Raw genomic sequence first — 17,950 nt, forward strand, 5'->3', positions numbered from 1 at the left:
GTGGTGAATTAACTATGCTCTGCATGTTTTGTAAGAGTGTGGAGCAGCCTAGCGTAGAGTAGTGCTGGGGTGTGGAGCAGGGTTGTGGCCCTCAACAGCCTAGCGTAGAGTAGTGCTGGGGTGTGGAGCAGGGTTGTGGCCCTCAACAGCCTAGCGTAGAGTAGTGCTGGGGTGTGGAGCAGGGTTGTGGCCCTCAACAGCCTAGCGTAGAGTAGTGCTGGGGTGTGGAGCAGGGTTGTGGCCCTCAACAGCCTAGCGTAGAGTAGTGCTGGGGTGTGGAGCAGGGTTGTGGCCCTCAACAGCCTAGCGTAGAGTAGTGCTGGGGTGTGGAGCAGGGTTGTGGCCCTCAACAGCCTAGCGTAGAGTAGTGCTGGGGTGTGGAGCAGGGTTATGGGTAAGGGAGCTTCTTCTCTGAGCAGTCCTGCAGGCCTGAGACACCTTGGGCTGACATGCACTCGCTTGATAAACAGGACTGATATTTCACCGACAACCGACACTGTCAGTGGTGAAAGGGAACATAAACAAGGGGCCTAACATGGCGAGTGTGGATCCCAGTGTCCCCATATTTAGGAATAGGTACAGTCTGTTCCCCCTTTTACACCCTGGACCGAGCTCTGTCCTGCCCCTCTTTATTTACTATGCAACAAATTCATCTGCTCCACCGTATGCCGAGAGTTTCCACATCATCAACTCGTCTTCCTGATCGGAGAGAGGTTGTACTTCTTTCGTTTTTTTTGGTTATGATTATGCAGTGCCATTGTTATTGTTGTTATTATTACCACAGGAACTGATAGACACAAATGTCAATGTCTTTGGATTAATTATGAAACTGTTAAGGAGATTACAGGATTATATACACAGTACGTTTTATTAGGGGAAAACCTTGAAGTGTTTGGAGAAAAATATCAGATGCAAAGACTACACAGTATTGGCAGAGTAGAATAGATTAATTTGGAGGTGAGATTTTGATATCCAATAAGCTTTACTTCTTTACAATCTCACCCAATACTTAGCATTTTGTTATTATATTGTTTTATTGAAAGAAGCCTTTTTCAAAACATCCTTTTTGTTGATTTTTATTGATGTCACTGTGTGCGAAGCTGTTGTCGTATGTCTGACATATCTCACTCATAAGAACACAGTCATTCTGTTGCCACACTTGACTCACACTTGGTATTTATCCAGTCCAACTGATTGCCTACAAGAAAATAACATGTACCTGTATGTATTTACAGCAAGTGTTACAAGTTTATAATGTATTTTTATATCTTATTTTATATGTAATTGAAAACAGTAAAATTGCATTATTTCCAAATTTGAACATGGACAAAGAATAGAAAAAGATATACACAAAAAATCCTGCTAAAGTGCAAGTGTGAAGGTTCTTTTAAAAGGCATTTGATTTGCTTTATGGTACATATCCAGAATACTCTACATGGAGCCTTATCGTCATGAATATTTTACTGGAAGACTTCCTTTAAATAAAAAATTTGTTTCATTTGAATTTTTATGTTGCTTGCTTTTATGTCTTTTTGTTGTAAAGTGTTCTTATTAACCAATAGTATTATTTTAATAAATATGACTATACAAATGTACTAACTGTGGACAAAGTCTGGTTTTATTAACAGTGGCGGTCCAGGTGACTGTTCTGGCCAAATGAAGGAACGGTTAATATTTTCAGTGTTACTGACAATAACACCTCGTATTGCATTACAGTACTGATACATTAATGACAAAAGGCCAAACAAACTTTAATGCTCTCTAATGCACTGCAGTGCTTTCTGACTCCATTCCTGTTTTTGTTATTTCTATAAATGGTACAGTTTAGTAAAATGTTATGTAAATGTAATGAAACTGAAGGGGAACCATAGCATGTGTTGTCTTTGTGTGTGTGTGTGTGTGTGTGTGCGTGTGGTTTCTATGCACTCCAAAATTCACCATCAAAGAAAACATAATAAGTACTTATAATAAGGGCTTTATTCCACTGAGATTCTATTGAGGTTTTTTCACCCTAAAAGCAAGAATGTTCTTGAACTGCCTACTACAGGAAGACTTAGTATTGGTCATTTGGAGATAATTAAGATCCCATTTATATTTTAATCAATGGGTGTTGCAACTGCTTGGTGGGCTGTCAATCATAAGCGATGATCCATACACAACGAACATTCAGTTACACCTCTAGCGCTTGTGTATGCCAATGACCTCTCATTTCTAACGGACATACATCACAATTAAAAATGCACGTTTGAAGTATGTATCCGTCTCATGAAGAATTAATTTAACTATAGCTCTCATGAAAGACCGTTCGTAGAAAGTATTACCAATACCAATGTACTGTATGTTCTCATTTACTTAAAAGGACTGAATATCCTGGATTTACTGTAGCTGATGTGGTTCCAAGAATAGCTCCAAAAGAAACAACAAACAACCCAGAAACCCCAGATGAATGAACTTACACATTAAATAACATACCGAATCTGCAATAATCTTCTGTAATTGCAGCACGGAGCACTGAAAAGAAAGTTTCTTTTTTTAATCTTCGGCTAATGTGAGACGAGTTCTGCGATACAAGGCCTGAATGAAATGGCATTCATTTTGGTGACATCACCAAGCCGTTTGCAAGAAATAAGCTCACGCTTGCATTCAAGTGTAAGCCGGCGATAAGAACAAATGTTCTTTTAATCATTTCAGATCTCAGGATAACGGCTAAAAAGAAAACATCCACAAGCAATCAGCGCGCACGTACATTCCACGGGGGCTGCGGGCGTCGGGAGACCCGTTATCCACAGTGTGAGCCGGCGGCAGCACCAGGGCTGTTTGGCCGGTGCGCTGAGGCCGTAAGGCGTATCGATAAAAGGCACATCTCTGCACACAGAGAACAGGACAGCGTAAAATGGGCTGCAGATGGAAGGGGAGATTAGGCCAATCAGGAGCCGTTTTCTGTTAGAAAGGAGGACGCGGGGAGAAGAGAGAGGCGGGGAGCGAATCGATAGAGCCCTTTGTGTTATTTGACATTTCGGGGGCCTGTTATCGGGGGACTGTGGGATCGCTATCTGCTGTTATCTCTGCGGCATGCCTGCCTCGGCGAGGCCTCGCGGGGCGAGAGCAGCGATGCGGGGGGTCCCCCCCTCCCGCCCCGACACCCTCTGTGACAGAAAGGCTCCGGTCCCGCTTTCCTGTACACGGCGTGCTCATTACAACTTTCTTCTTCTAAATTGGGGGTTGTCAGGAAGGCCTCTGTAACTCTCGTTCACCTTGCTTCCATCACCACCACCCCCCCGCCCCCACTTCACCATCGCGACCACCCCCCACCGCACCATTCTCTCTCTTTCTTCCTCCAATCTGCCGCTTCAGAGAAATTGCTCTTGTCTATCGCTGGCAAGAAATTGCGGGGGATTGTGGGTAACCCTGCGCGGCACTGATAACGCGGGCCCCGGGCCCCGGCGGCGGTTTTCGCGGGAGGAATCGCATCTCGCCTCGCCTGCGGACGCGCAGCCATGACAGTGTGTTCATCTGTGTGAGCGCCGCCTCGGAGAGTCCGGAGAGAAGACACAGGACTGAGACCGGGAGGGAGAGGGAGAGAGGGAGAGAGGGAGAGAGGGAGGGGAGAGAGAGAGAGAAGGGGGGGAGAGAGGGAAAGAGAGGAGAGAGTGGGGGGGGAGGGAGAGTAGAGAGAGAGAGAGACAGAGGGAGAGAGTGGGGGGAGAGAGGGAGAGAGAGAGAGGGGGGGGGGAGAGAGAGGAGGTGAGAGAGAGAGGGGAGAGAGGGAAGTAGAGAGAGAAAGGGGGAGAGAGAGAGGGGGAGAGAGTGGGGGGGAGAGGGAGAGTAAAAGAGTGGGGGGGGGGGAGAGAGAGTGAGGGGAGAGAGAGGGAGGAGAGGTGAGAGGGGGGGGGAGAGGGAGGAGGGAGAGAGTGGGGGGGGGAGAGGGGAGAGAGAGGGAGAGAGAGGGAGAGAGGAGAGGGGAAGTTGAGAGTGAGGAGGGGGGAGAGAGAGGGAGGAGAGAGAGAGAGGGGGGGGGAGGGAGCGAGGGAGAGTGTGGGGGGAGAGGGAGAGAGAGAGATGAGGAGAGGGAGGAAGAGATAGAAGATGGGGAGAGAGGAAGAGAGAGCACGCAGGCAATAAGGGGGATCTCTCAAATTGAAGATGAAATGTTTGCATTGGGTTTGGGTGATGGGGTGGACGGAGTGAAACGGAGCGGAATCATTGAGAGTCTCACCCCCATGACAAGCGAAGGAAACAATGAAGAAACAGGAGTTTTCTGTTTTTTTGGAAGGGGAGGGGGCACACACCAGGGCAGAATAACTGCCAGCTACTCCAGCGTAGATTGATTCTTACACTGCTGTATCATGTCCCTCTTTCAGGGCCCCCCCGCACAGCGGGAGAGATTCAGCCTCTACCACAGCTCGCCTTTCTTTCCCCCTCTCTCTCCTCTCCTCCTCTCTCTCTCCCTCCTTCTCCCCTCCCTCTCTCTCCACTCCGCTCCTCTCCCTCTCTCTACCCTCCCTCTCCTCTCCCTCCTCATCTCTCCTCTCCTCTCCCCCCTCTCTCCCTCTCTCACTCCTCTCTCCTTCTCTCTCCTCTCATCTTCTCTCTCCCTCTCATCTTCTCTCTTCTCCACTCCTCTGACTCCCTTCCCTCCTCTCCCCTCTCTACTTCTCTTCTCCTTCACTCTCTCTCTGCTCCTTTCTTTCTCCTCTCTCTTCTCCTCTCTCTCTCTGCTCCCTCCCTCTCTCCCTCTCCTCTGCCTCTCTCTGTCCCTCTCTCTCCCTCTCTCCCTCTTCTCCACTCCTCTCTCCTCTGCTCCTTTCTCTCTCTCTCTCTCTCTCCGTTTCTCAGAGGCTAGACGCATTAGGAAGCAGAGTCCTCCCGAAAAGCGCCAATCAATCAGGATGAAATATTCATACTCTTATTCCCCTAAATTTGCATGCGAGGGGGCTGTGGGTGAGATCATGTTCCCAGCATCGGGGAGACTGCCGTCTCTAACCCCCTCCTGCCACCACCACCACCGCATCCCAAAGTGCCAGGGTCCCCTTCAGCCCATCAATGAGCCGCCGCCCCCCTCCCTAATGCTGTAACATAATGCAGTGGGGGCAGCCTAATGACTGGATAATTGGTCTGGCCGGGGGGCGGTGGGGGGGCGGATGCCCCGAAACGCAGAGAGGGTGAAAGAGGAGCCCACAGGAGCCGCTTAAAGGGTCCTGGGAGGCTGTTTTGTCAACACTCCCGCGGATCACCTTAACAACGGCCGGGTCCACTGTGACCTTCATGTCCAAACATTACTCCAGGACGTCCCCCTGCTCCCTGCTGCGCGGATAGAGCGCCACATCCACGAGACAGGCTCCAAACCAGGGGCTGGGAGAGCAACCTGCTCCCTCTCCCTCTCCGGGGACCAAGATGAATTAAAAACCGATGAATGGGGAAAATAAAAAAAGGAAAACGCTCACCTTGTTTGGCGAGGTGCCGACCAAGGAATCTTGAAAGCAAGACTTATAAAGCAAGGTCACACACTCTATACCCCAATGCAGTTTTTAATGCCACCGTTTCGGCAGAAAAGCTGTGTTCGCCAGGGCATAGCATCCGCTGATGTTTAACAGCAGAGCAACTGCCGAGTTTCTGAATGACTGTAGTTCCATTCAAAACGTGTGAGTAAAAATGACTTGGCACCAAGCTGCCCCATGTTCATCACAATAAAGCAAAAGAACTCAGTCAAGAACACTGCGTGATGTAAAAGAAGTTGGGTCGAGAGCACTGTGTGATGTAAAAGTAGTTGTGTCTAGAGCACTGTGTGACATAAAAGTAGTTGGGTCTAGAGCACTGTGTGATGTAAAAGTAGTTGGGTCTAGAGCACTGTAGAATGTAAAAGTAGTTGGGTCTAGAGCACTGTGTGATGTAAAAGAAGTTGGGTCTAGAGCACTGTGTGATGTAAAAGTAGTTGGGTCTAGAACACTGTGTGATGTAAAAATAGTTGGGTCTAGAGCACTGTGTGATGTAAAAGTAGTTGGGTCTAGAGCACTGTAGGATGTAAAAGTAGTTGGGTCTAGAGCACTGTGTGATGTGAAGGTAGTTGGGTCTAGAGCACTGTAGGATGTAAAAGTAGTTGGGTCTAGAGCACTGTGTGATGTAAAAGTAGTTGGGTCTAGAGCACTGTGTGATGTAAAAGTACTTGGGTCTAGAGCACTGTGTGATGTAAAAGTAGTTGGGTCTAGAGCACTGTGTGATGTAAAAGAAGTTGGGTCTAGAGCACTGTGTGATGTAAAAGTAGTTGGGTCTAGAACAATGTGTGATGTAAAAGTAGTTGTGTCTAGAGCACTGTAGGATGTAAAAGTAGTTGGGTCTAGAGCACTGTGTGATGTTAAAGAAGTTGGGTCTAGAGCACTGTGTGATATAAAAGTAGTTGGGTCTAGAGCACTGTGTGATGTAAAAGTAGTTGGGTCTAGAGCACTGTAGGATGTAAAAGTAGTTGGGTCTAGAGCACTGTGTGATGTTAAAGAAGTTGGGTCTAGAGCACTGTGTGATGTAAAAGTAGTTGGGTCTAGAACACTGTGTGATGTAAAAATAGTTGGGTCTAGAGCACTGTGTGATGTAAAAGTAGTTGGGTCTAGAGCACTGTAGGATGTAAAAGTAGTTGGGTCTAGAGCACTGTAGGATGTAAAAGTAGTTGGGTCTAGAGCACTGTGTGACGTAAAAGTAGTTGGGTCTAGAGCACTGTGTGATGTAAAAGTAGTTGGGTCTAGAGCACTGTGTGATGTAAAAGTAGTTGGGTCTAGAGCACTGTGTGATGTTAAAGTAGTTGGGTCTAGAACACTGTGTGATGTAAAAGTAGTTGTGTCTAGAGCACTGTAGGATGTAAAAGTAGTTGGGTCTAGAGCACTGTGTGATGTAAAAATAGTTGGGTCTAGAGCACTGTGTGATGTAAAAGTAGTTGGGTCTAGAGCACTGTGTGATGTAAAAGTAGTTGGGTCTAGAGCACTGTAGGATGTGAAAGTAGTTGGGTCTAGAGCACTGTGTGATGTTAAAGTAGTTGGGTCTAGAACACTGTGTGACGTAAAAATAGTTGGGTCTAGAGCACTGTGTGATGTAAAAGTAGTTGGGTCTAGAGCACTGTAGGATGTAAAGGTAGTTGGGTCTAGAGCACTGTGTGATGTGAAGGTAGTTGGGTCTAGAGCACTGTAGGATGTAAAAGTAGTTGGGTCTAGAGCACTGTAAGATGTAAAAGTAGTTGAGTCTAGAGCACTGTGTGACGTAAAAGTAGTTGGGTCTAGAGCACTGTGTGATGTAAAAGTAGTTGGGTCTAGAACACTGTGATGTAAAAATAGTTGGGTCTAGAGCACTGTGTGATGTAAAGGTAGTTGGGTCTAGAGCACTGTGTGATGTAAAAATAGTTGGGTCTAGAGCACTGTAGGATGTAAAAGTAGTTGGGTCTAGAGCACTGTGTGATGTAAAGGTAGTTGGGTCTAGAGCACTGTAGGATGTAAAAGAAGTTGGGTCTAGAGCACTGTGTGATGTAAAAGTAGTTGGGTCTAGAACACTGTGATGTAAAAAATAGTTGGGTCTAGAGCACTGTGTGATGTAAAAGTAGTTGGGTCTAGAGCACTGTAGGATGTAAAAGTAGTTGGGTCTAGAGCACTGTAGGATGTAAAAGTAGTTGGGTCTAGAGCACTGTAGGATGTAAAAGTAGTTGGGTCTAGAGCACTGTGTGATGTAAAAGTAGTTGGGTCTAGAACACTGTGTGATGTAAAAGTAGTTGGGTCTAGAGCACTGTGTGATGTAAAAGTAGTTGGGTCTAGAACACTGTGTGATGTAAAAGTAGTTGTGTCTAGAGCACTGTAGGATGTAAAAGTAGTTGGGTCTAGAGCACTGTGTGATGTAAAAGTAGTTGGGTCTAGAGCACTGTAGGATGTAAAAGTAGTTGGGTCTAGAGCACTGTAGGATGTAAAAGTAGTTGGGTCTAGAGCACTGTGTGACGTAAAAGTAGTTGGGTCTAGAGCACTGTGTGATGTAAAAGTAGTTGGGTCTAGAACACTGTGATGTAAAAATAGTTGGGTCTAGAGCACTGTGTGATGTAAAGGTAGTTGGGTCTAGAGCACTGTGTGATGTAAAAGTAGTTGGGTCTAGAGCACTGTAGGATGTAAAAGTAGTTGGGTCTAGAGCACTGTGTGATGTAAAGGTAGTTGGGTCTAGAGCACTGTAGGATGTAAAAGAAGTTGGGTCTAGAGCACTGTGTGATGTAAAAGTAGTTGGGTCTAGAACACTGTGATGTAAAAATAGTTGGGTCTAGAGCACTGTGTGATGTAAAAGTAGTTGGGTCTAGAGCACTGTAGGATGTAAAAGTAGTTGGGTCTAGAGCACTGTAGGATGTAAAAGTAGTTGGGTCTAGAGCACTGTAGGATGTAAAAGTAGTTGGGTCTAGAGCACTGTGTGATGTAAAAGTAGTTGGGTCTAGAACACTGTGTGATGTAAAAGTAGTTGTGTCTAGAGCACTGTAGGATGTAAAAGTAGTTGGGTCTAGAGCACTGTGTGAAGTAAAAGTAGTTGGGTCTAGAGCACTGTAGGATGTAAAAGTAGTTGGGTCTAGAGCACTGTAGGATGTAAAAGTAGTTGGGTCTAGAGCACTGTGTGACGTAAAAGTAGTGGGGTCTAGAGCACTGTGTGATGTAAAAGTAGTTGGGTCTAGAACACTGTGATGTAAAAATAGTTGGGTCTAGAGCACTGTGTGATGTAAAGGTAGTTGGGTCTAGAGCATTGTGTGATGTAAAAGTAGTTGGGTCTAGAGCACTGTAGGATGTAAAAGTAGTTGGGTCTAGAGCACTGTGTGATGTAAAGGTAGTTGGGTCTAGAGCACTGTAGGGTGTAAAAGAAGTTGGGTCTAGAGCACTGTGTGATGTAAAAGTAGTTGGGTCTAGAACACTGTGATGTAAAAATAGTTGGGTCTAGAGCACTGTAGGATGTAAAAGTAGTTGGGTCTAGAGCACTGTGTGATGTAAAGGTAGTTGGGTCTAGAGCACTGTAGGGTGTAAAAGAAGTTGGGTCTAGAGCACTGTGTGATGTAAAAGTAGTTGGGTCTAGAGCACTGTAGGATGTAAAAGTAGTTGGGTCTAGAGCACTGTAGGATGTAAAAGTAGTTGGGTCTAGAGCACTGTGTGATGTAAAAGTAGTTGGGTCTAGAACACTGTGTGATGTAAAAGTAGTTGTGTCTAGAGCACTGTAGGATGTAAAAGTAGTTGGGTCTAGAGCACTGTGTGAAGTAAAAGTAGTTGGGTCTAGAGCACTGTAGGATGTAAAAGTAGTTGGGTCTAGAGCACTGTAGGATGTAAAAGTAGTTGGGTCTAGAGCACTGTGTGACGTAAAAGTAGTGGGGTCTAGAGCACTGTGTGATGTAAAAGTAGTTGGGTCTAGAACACTGTGATGTAAAAATAGTTGGGTCTAGAGCACTGTGTGATGTAAAGGTAGTTGGGTCTAGAGCATTGTGTGATGTAAAAGTAGTTGGGTCTAGAGCACTGTAGGATGTAAAAGTAGTTGGGTCTAGAGCACTGTGTGATGTAAAGGTAGTTGGGTCTAGAGCACTGTAGGGTGTAAAAGAAGTTGGGTCTAGAGCACTGTGTGATGTAAAAGTAGTTGGGTCTAGAACACTGTGATGTAAAAATAGTTGGGTCTAGAGCACTGTAGGATGTAAAAGTAGTTGGGTCTAGAGCACTGTGTGATGTAAAGGTAGTTGGGTCTAGAGCACTGTAGGGTGTAAAAGAAGTTGGGTCTAGAGCACTGTGTGATGTAAAAGTAGTTGGGTCTAGAGCACTGTAGGATGTAAAAGTAGTTGGGTCTAGAGCACTGTAGGATGTAAAAGTAGTTGGGTCTAGAGCACTGTAGGATGTAAAAGTAGTTGGGTCTAGAGCACTGTGTGATGTAAAAGTAGTTGGGTCTAGAACACTGTGTGATGTAAAAGTAGTTGTGTCTAGAGCACTGTAGGATGTAAAAGTAGTTGGGTCTAGAGCACTGTGTGATGTAAAAGTAGTTGGGTCTAGAGCACTGTAGGATGTAAAAGTAGTTGGGTCTAGAGCACTGTAGGATGTAAAAGTAGTTGGGTCTAGAGCACTGTGTGACGTAAAAGTAGTGGGGTCTAGAGCACTGTGTGATGTAAAAGTAGTTGGGTCTAGAACACTGTGATGTAAAAATAGTTGGGTCTAGAGCACTGTGTGATGTAAAGGTAGTTGGGTCTAGAGCACTGTGTGATGTAAAAGTAGTTGGGTCTAGAGCACTGTAGGATGTAAAAGTAGTTGGGTCTAGAGCACTGTGTGATGTAAAGGTAGTTGGGTCTAGAGCACTGTAGGGTGTAAAAGAAGTTGGGTCTAGAGCACTGTGTGATGTAAAAGTAGTTGGGTCTAGAACACTGTGATGTAAAAATAGTTGGGTCTAGAGCACTGTGTGATGTAAAAGTAGTTGGGTCTAGAGCACTGTAGGATGTAAAAGTAGTTGGGTCTAGAGCACTGTGTGATGTAAAAGTAGTTGGGTCTAGAACACTGTGTGATGTAAAAATAGTTGGGTCTAGAGCACTGTGTGATGTAAAAGTAGTTGGGTCTAGAGCACTGTGTGACGTAAAAGTAGTTGGGTCTAGAGCACTGTGTGATGTGAAGGTAGTTGGGTCTAGAGCACTGTAGGATGTAAAAGTAGTTGGGTCTAGAGCACTGTGTGACATAAAAGTATTTGGGTCTAGAACACTGTGTGATGTAAAAGTAGTTGGGTCTAGAACACTGTGATGTAAAAATAGTTGGGTCTAGAGCACTGTGTGATGTAAAAGTAGTTGGGTCTAGAACACTGTGATGTAAAAATAGTTGGGTCTAGAGCACTGTGTGATGTAAAAGTAGTTGGGTCTAGAGCACTGTAGGATGTAAAAGAAGTTGGGTCTAGAGCACTGTGTGATGTAAAAGTAGTTGGGTCTAGAACACTGTGTGATGTAAAAGTAGTTGGGTCTAGAGCACTGTGTAATGTAAAAATAGTTGGGTCTAGAGCACTGTGTGACGTAAAAGTAGTTGGGTCTAGAGCACTGTAGGATGTAAAAGTAGTTGGGTCTAGAGCACTGTGTGATGTAAAGGTAGTTGGGTCTAGAGCACTGTAGGGTGTAAAAGAAGTTGGGTCTAGAGCACTGTGTGATGTAAAAGTAGTTGGGTCTAGAACACTGTGATGTAAAAATAGTTGGGTCTAGAGCACTGTAGGATGTAAAAGTAGTTGGGTCTAGAGCACTGTGTGATGTAAAAGTAGTTGGGTCTAGAACACTGTGATGTAAAAATAGTTGGGTCTAGAGCACTGTGTGATGTAAAAGTAGTTGGGTCTAGAGCACTGTAGGATGTAAAAGTAGTTGGGTCTAGAGCACTGTGTGATGTGAAGGTAGTTGGGTCTAGAGCACTGTAGGATGTAAAAGTAGTTGGGTCTAGAGCACTGTGTGACATAAAAGTATTTGGGTCTAGAGCACTGTGTGATGTAAAAGTAGTTGGGTCTAGAACACTGTGATGTAAAAATAGTTGGGTCTAGAGCACTGTGTGATGTAAAAGTAGTTGGGTCTAGAACACTGTGATGTAAAAATAGTTGGGTCTAGAGCACTGTGTGATGTAAAAGTAGTTGGGTCTAGAGCACTGTAGGATGTAAAAGAAGTTGGGTCTAGAGCACTGTGTGATGTAAAAGTAGTTGGGTCTAGAACACTGTGTGATGTAAAAGTAGTTGGGTCTAGAACACTGTGATGTAAAAATAGTTGGGTCTAGAGCACTGTGTGATGTAAAAGTAGTTGGGTCTAGAACACTGTGATGTAAAAATAGTTGGGTCTAGAGCACTGTGTGATGTAAAAGTAGTTGGGTCTAGAGCACTGTAGGATGTAAAAGAAGTTGGGTCTAGAGCACTGTGTGATGTAAAAGTAGTTGGGTCTAGAACACTGTGTGATGTAAAAGTAGTTGGGTCTAGAGCACTGTGTAATGTAAAAATAGTTGGGTCTAGAGCACTGTGTGACGTAAAAGTAGTTGGGTCTAGAGCACTGTAGGATGTAAAAGTAGTTGGGTCTAGAGCACTGTGTGATGTAAAGGTAGTTGGGTCTAGAGCACTGTAGGGTGTAAAAGAAGTTGGGTCTAGAGCACTGTGTGATGTAAAAGTAGTTGGGTCTAGAACACTGTGATGTAAAAATAGTTGGGTCTAGAGCACTGTAGGATGTAAAAGTAGTTGGGTCTAGAGCACTGTGTGATGTAAAAGTAGTTGGGTCTAGAACACTGTGATGTAAAAATAGTTGGGTCTAGAGCACTGTGTGATGTAAAAGTAGTTGGGTCTAGAGCACTGTAGGATGTAAAAGTAGTTGGGTCTAGAGCACTGTGTGATGTGAAGGTAGTTGGGTCTAGAGCACTGTAGGATGTAAAAGTAGTTGGGTCTAGAGCACTGTGTGACATAAAAGTATTTGGGTCTAGAGCACTGTGTGATGTAAAAGTAGTTGGGTCTAGAACACTGTGATGTAAAAATAGTTGGGTCTAGAGCACTGTGTGATGTAAAAGTAGTTGGGTCTAGAACACTGTGATGTAAAAATAGTTGGGTCTAGAGCACTGTGTGATGTAAAAGTAGTTGGGTCTAGAGCACTGTAGGATGTAAAAGAAGTTGGGTCTAGAGCACTGTGTGATGTAAAAGTAGTTGGGTCTAGAACACTGTGTGATGTAAAAGTAGTTGGGTCTAGAGCACTGTGTAATGTAAAAATAGTTGGGTCTAGAGCACTGTGTGACGTAAAAGTAGTTGGGTCTAGAGCACTGTAGGATGTAAAAGTAGTTGGTCTAGAGCACTGTGTGATGTAAAAGTAGTTGGGTCTAGAGCACTGTAGAATGTAAAAGTAGTTGGGCCTAGAGCACTGTGTGATGTAAAAGTATTTGGGTCTAGAGCACTGTGTGATGTAAAAGTAGTTGGGTCTAGAGCACTGTGTGATATAAAAGTAGTCGGGTCTCGAGCACCGTAGGATGTAAAAGTAGTCGAGTCTCGAGCACTAAGGTCCGTCTGCGTGGCTGCCATGGTGACTAACGAGGACATGGTCGCTGCACTGCTAAAACCCTTCATCATTATGATGAGCCAGGTGAGAGCCATGTTCCAAAACAAGCGTAAACATGCTGTTTCCCAATCCCTGTAGTGTCACTAAAGTGGATCTGGTACATGCCTGTACAAGCAGGTATCAAATCTGCCATTGTCAAACTCGCCGTGTTAGTAATCAGAGCATTGTAATGTATACAATTAGGTTAAGTATTTCATTTTAAAGCCTTCATCACATTTAATATTATAAGTTAATCTTTTTCTCATTGCTAAACATGATGTTGCATATAAAAAATTTTACTTTCATTTTCAATATTGCCTTTTGCCGATAAATAACCATTTTATGCATTTACAGGATGTTATCAACATGCAAACATTGGTGTTGTAAACAGTATAATTGTAAGAAGCAGTAAAGTGAGCGATCCCAAATGAAAAAATAAAAACCTGATTGACAGATAACTGGATTGATTGTCTGTTTTGTAACAACGGAGCACAATATAATCCTCTGTGGATATCGATGAGGATTCGTTTTTAAGCGGTTATAAAGCCCTACCTTTCAGGCAGAGCTTATGCATTGTAAACACTTGTGAAATTACAGGCGATGAGTTGCGCTTTATTGTACGAGTCAGTAATTAGTTCCCGCTTATCAAAATTGTTTTACCCTTGGGCACTTTTTGAATTTTCACCCCATTTAAAAACATCTTTATCGTGAATCGGCATAAAGCAGCGCGCCTTTCAACTGCATGACAATGCGGATCTGGTGCAAATTAGAGCATTCCCGTTTCTTTTTGTTAAATTTTTTTTTGCCTTGAAGCTTGAGTGGCGTATAAACAAGTCATTTAAGGAAGAAATAGAATTATTATTCCGAACAAGAATGGTACGAGGAGGGTAGAAGATTGGGGAGGGGAGGGGAGTGATGGGGTGGGAGCTGGATTTGCGCGGCTCAGTCGCATTTCGCCGGGAGGAAGCGCTCGGCTCTCGGAAGGAAGCCGCTGCGAGGGAGGACTATAACCCGCAAACACACCGGCTGGAACAGTGTGTCTCGCAGAAACTCAGCCATCTGTGAGTGTGTACACACGTGTGCATAGTATAATGGCCGGTGTTAATTCAGAGTACATATTAGTCCAACAGGGACCATATGTACTTTGTAAGAGTTAATTTAACACTGAACATCTTACTGTATGTGTGTGTGTGTGTGTGTGTGTGTGTGTGTGTATGTGTGTGTGTGTGTGTGTGTGTATGCGTGGTGTGAGTCTGGATACATTTTTGATTTGTGTACGGATTCCTGTGTTTGTGTGCACTGTGGTGTCCGCACCTGCGTTTCAGTGTCCGTGTGTCGGCACCTGTGTGTGTGTGTGTGTGTGTGTGTGTGTGTTTGAGTGTGCACAGGACTGAATAAACAGGACATCAAAGAGCAGGCTTTTCTTATCTGACCTTTACCCCCCTGGCCTGGCCTCCTGTCCCACTGCTGGTTGGGCAGCTCAGCCCTTCCTGCGCAGCAGCAGGCCCTGGCGAGGAGGACAGCCCAGCAGGGCCGGCCTGCCAAGCCGGGTGGACAGAGACCAAGAGCCCGACTTCAGCCGTCGTCATTCCAACAACGCTGAGGGAATCTGGGCACCCAGGCCTGCTGCTTCCACAGAGAAGCTGTCACAGGCAGGGCTGCCCAGGCCCCCGTCCTCCCACAGAAAAGCTGTCACACACAGCGCTAACCGGAAACCGCCAACTGGGACACACAGGGGCCGTGTCCCCCGGTCTACTTCCACTTCTTCCCTTACTGTCGAAGAAATGTCAATATCCATGAAGATAAAGGTCTCTGAAAGCTTCTTTTAACATGGGATGTGACCGTTCCTTAACTGTAATATCTCAAAATGTCCAGCAAGCAATAGCCCAATATTTTATTGACTGTGCTTATGAAGGAGTTATAGAGCCCTTATGGGGGACCGTTCATATGAAGTGCTATCAATAATTATGAATCACACTAATAACACAAGCATGCACACACACAGATACATATATACTCAGTGAGGACTTTATTAGGTATTCATTAGACCTATTTTAGACCTATTAAGTCTCCTGCTGCTGTAACGTATCCATTTAGAGTTTTTATGGGTTGTGTGTTCAGAGATATTCTTCTGCAAACCACTGTTGTAATGTAATGTGTGGTTATTTGCGTTATTGTCACCTTCCTATCAGTATTTGACCAGTTTGGCCATTCTCCTCGGACCTCTCTCATTAACATGACGTTTCCGACCATTCTCTGCAAACTCTAGAGTGTAGAATGTGAAACTCCCAGGAGATCAGTAGTTTCTGGACATACACCCCCACATACGCCCCGGCTTCTCCGCACACACACTCCACAAACACACACAAGGAAACACTTCAAACAGGTGTCTGTTTAAACATGCTATAGAACAGTATTAGCAGCAATGCGTCTGCGTTTCCCCATTACTCTGAATCATGCGGCGCTTTGACGCCGTTCATTGTGCGAGCGCTCAGTTCATGTTACGGGACACACGGCTCCCTTCCTGTTTTGACTGGGACAGTCCACTTTTGTCCTTGACCTTTTCCGGACATTTCTCTCTCGCCGAGAACATCCAAATTCACCACAGTCTGCCCTGTGTGTGTTTCGGGCCCAGAACATATTCCAAACGGCAGTAACAGAACTCTAGGAACCCATTTGCACAGGAAAAATGGAAGCGCCACTGACAAAGAACCAGCTTTGCTGGATCCGCTCCACCCTGTAAAAATATCCAAACCAGATATCGCCAATGGATACGTTTCGTTACCATGGAGCATGGCTCCAAGACATTTGGAGTTGCATCAACAGTACTAAAGCATGTGTACATGCATGTGGGTGTAAGCATGAGATAAATGAGTTGTTTAGTGGTGCAGCGAATACATTTGCATTTGAATAGTGGTTATGTGTCTCTACTCATAGGCGGAACAGATGTGTCATTCATAGTTATCACACATTTTTCACTTAGTCCTGGAATCAGCTGATTTCAAAGAATCAAAACGAGGATTCTGGGGGGGAATGGGGAAGATTTGACTGAGGGGTTGCGTAAGGGGTTCAGAACGATTTTGTAAATAAATAAATAAAAACTGGGCGCAAATGGGATTACACACTCATCCTTATTGGCAGTTATATAATACGAGCAAAACATTTTGAGCTTATGCGGCATCACCCAATTAAAGTAATGAAAGTGTCACTCATACAGTGCTCTGATTATAAAGTGACCGAAGAGTTCACACAAGTAGCGCGACAGCCCCCAGAAAGAGCTGCAAACATTAAAACACAAAGCACATTTCCTGCGTCAAGGTCAGCCACATACCCAGGATCTGACCACAGAGATCCCCACTGTGGCGCTCTCTAACGAGCCCACTGCCAACACGCCATGCCTGCCTCAAAAGCCAGTTACACTGCAGGACTCTACCAAGCTAATCATAGATATCGCACGTCTTCTCTCCACAGCCAATCACAGGCGCTCCAGGTCTCTCTCCGGAGCCAATCGTGTCCCAGTACTCTCCAGGGGCAATCAGGCACACTGCAGGTGTCTTTCCGGAGCCAATATCAAGTGGTAGCCACACTCAGACCTGATCGTTAGCTTGTTGAGACATGCTATTTCCTGCAGTGCCTTGCTGATATTTTCAGCTCTTGTCTGGGATGTAAGCAAAATAAAGGTGGAAGTAAGCTTTTCGTGCCTGTGTGTTGTCAAATGTCCAGTCCTTGCGATATCGCTAGCGGCCAAGTACGCAGTGCTTGTGTTGCTGTTAAATTTACGTTAGCTGTGCTTGTGTTGCTATTAAACTTACTTTAGCAATTGACTGTGCTTGTGTTGCTGTTAAACTTACGTTAGCAGTTGACATCAGGTTGGGTCAGTAGAGAAGCCAGTCATTTCCTCCTTACGAGTGTAAAATACAGCAGGTATGCTTCCAAAGGCAATCAGCTCTCCTTCCATCAATCTACCAGCCTTACCACCTGTCCTCGCTCACAACCTGGCCAGGAGGATGCTCGTAAGAACTGGCCACCTTACGGCCGTCGGGAACAGACAAAGCCACAGGTGAAACAGACTCTCGATTCCGTGAGGACAAGCTGTTCACAGCGATGCAAAAAAATGACTTTATGTCCATCTCGGCACATCAGGGAATATGATAATTGTGAGTGACTGCCAAAGAATATGCCAAGGAAAATCACTCACGGGTGAACCAAGTCAGTTAATTGACTGACAATTCAAATCAGGCGACAAGAGAATAGGAAATAGACACCATATATTCTGTAATGTAAACTAAACCATATACAAGCAATGAAAGTGTTCTTAACCTTGCCAAACCACACTACATAGTCATATTTGTATATAAAAATACACATTTTGATTCCAAGGGAGTTAAAATAGTTATTTAGAGTACCCTTGGTATTTCTTTCTACATTACTTGCCATTGATTGATTTTAACAATGGGGTTTTTTTCCAACATTGAAGGGAAGTACTAAACGTCCTTAGTTCCGACAGCAAAGAAATCTTCCTCAAGCAACAAACTAAACCAGACATGCGAACATTTTCTTTTGGGGAGGAAAAAAAAAAAAGAGTGTGAAGGATTACAAATTTGTTTTTAAGGTGTCCAAATTCCTGCTGATCCGTCCCCCTCCCTCCTCCTCCATCTCTCCCAGACTCGTTTCAATGGGAACAGAAGCCCCACAGCACTGTTTTCACATCTCCATGGAAACAGTGGCGCACTGGGGTCCTGGGCTTTTTGTTTTGTATTCTGAGGCTCCTAATAATGGGCCTAAATGAAACAGGAAGAGAACAGTGGAGAGGAGAGAGGGAGAGGGGGAGGGGGGAAAAAGAGAGGGGCACAACAAAAACACTGGAAATGCATTCATAATGACATCACTACCATTTCCCACACTGGTCAT

General features: G+C 44.8%; 1 long non-coding RNA gene across 1 annotated transcript in view; it reads right to left on the reverse strand.

Annotated features, from left to right (window-relative positions):
* The window catches only part of LOC133118129 (uncharacterized), a 49,163-nt gene extending 32,011 nt beyond the window's left edge, over positions 1-17,152 (reverse strand). The window contains exon 1 of the long non-coding RNA XR_009706367.1: positions 16,891-17,152. This is a non-coding gene — a long non-coding RNA (uncharacterized LOC133118129). The remainder of the gene's footprint in view (positions 1-16,890) is intronic.
* Between the last annotated feature and the right edge of the window lie 798 nt (positions 17,153-17,950).

The sequence above is a fragment of the Conger conger genome, chromosome 18, assembly GCF_963514075.1.
Source record: "Conger conger chromosome 18, fConCon1.1, whole genome shotgun sequence".
Taxonomy (NCBI): Eukaryota; Metazoa; Chordata; class Actinopteri; order Anguilliformes; family Congridae; genus Conger; species Conger conger.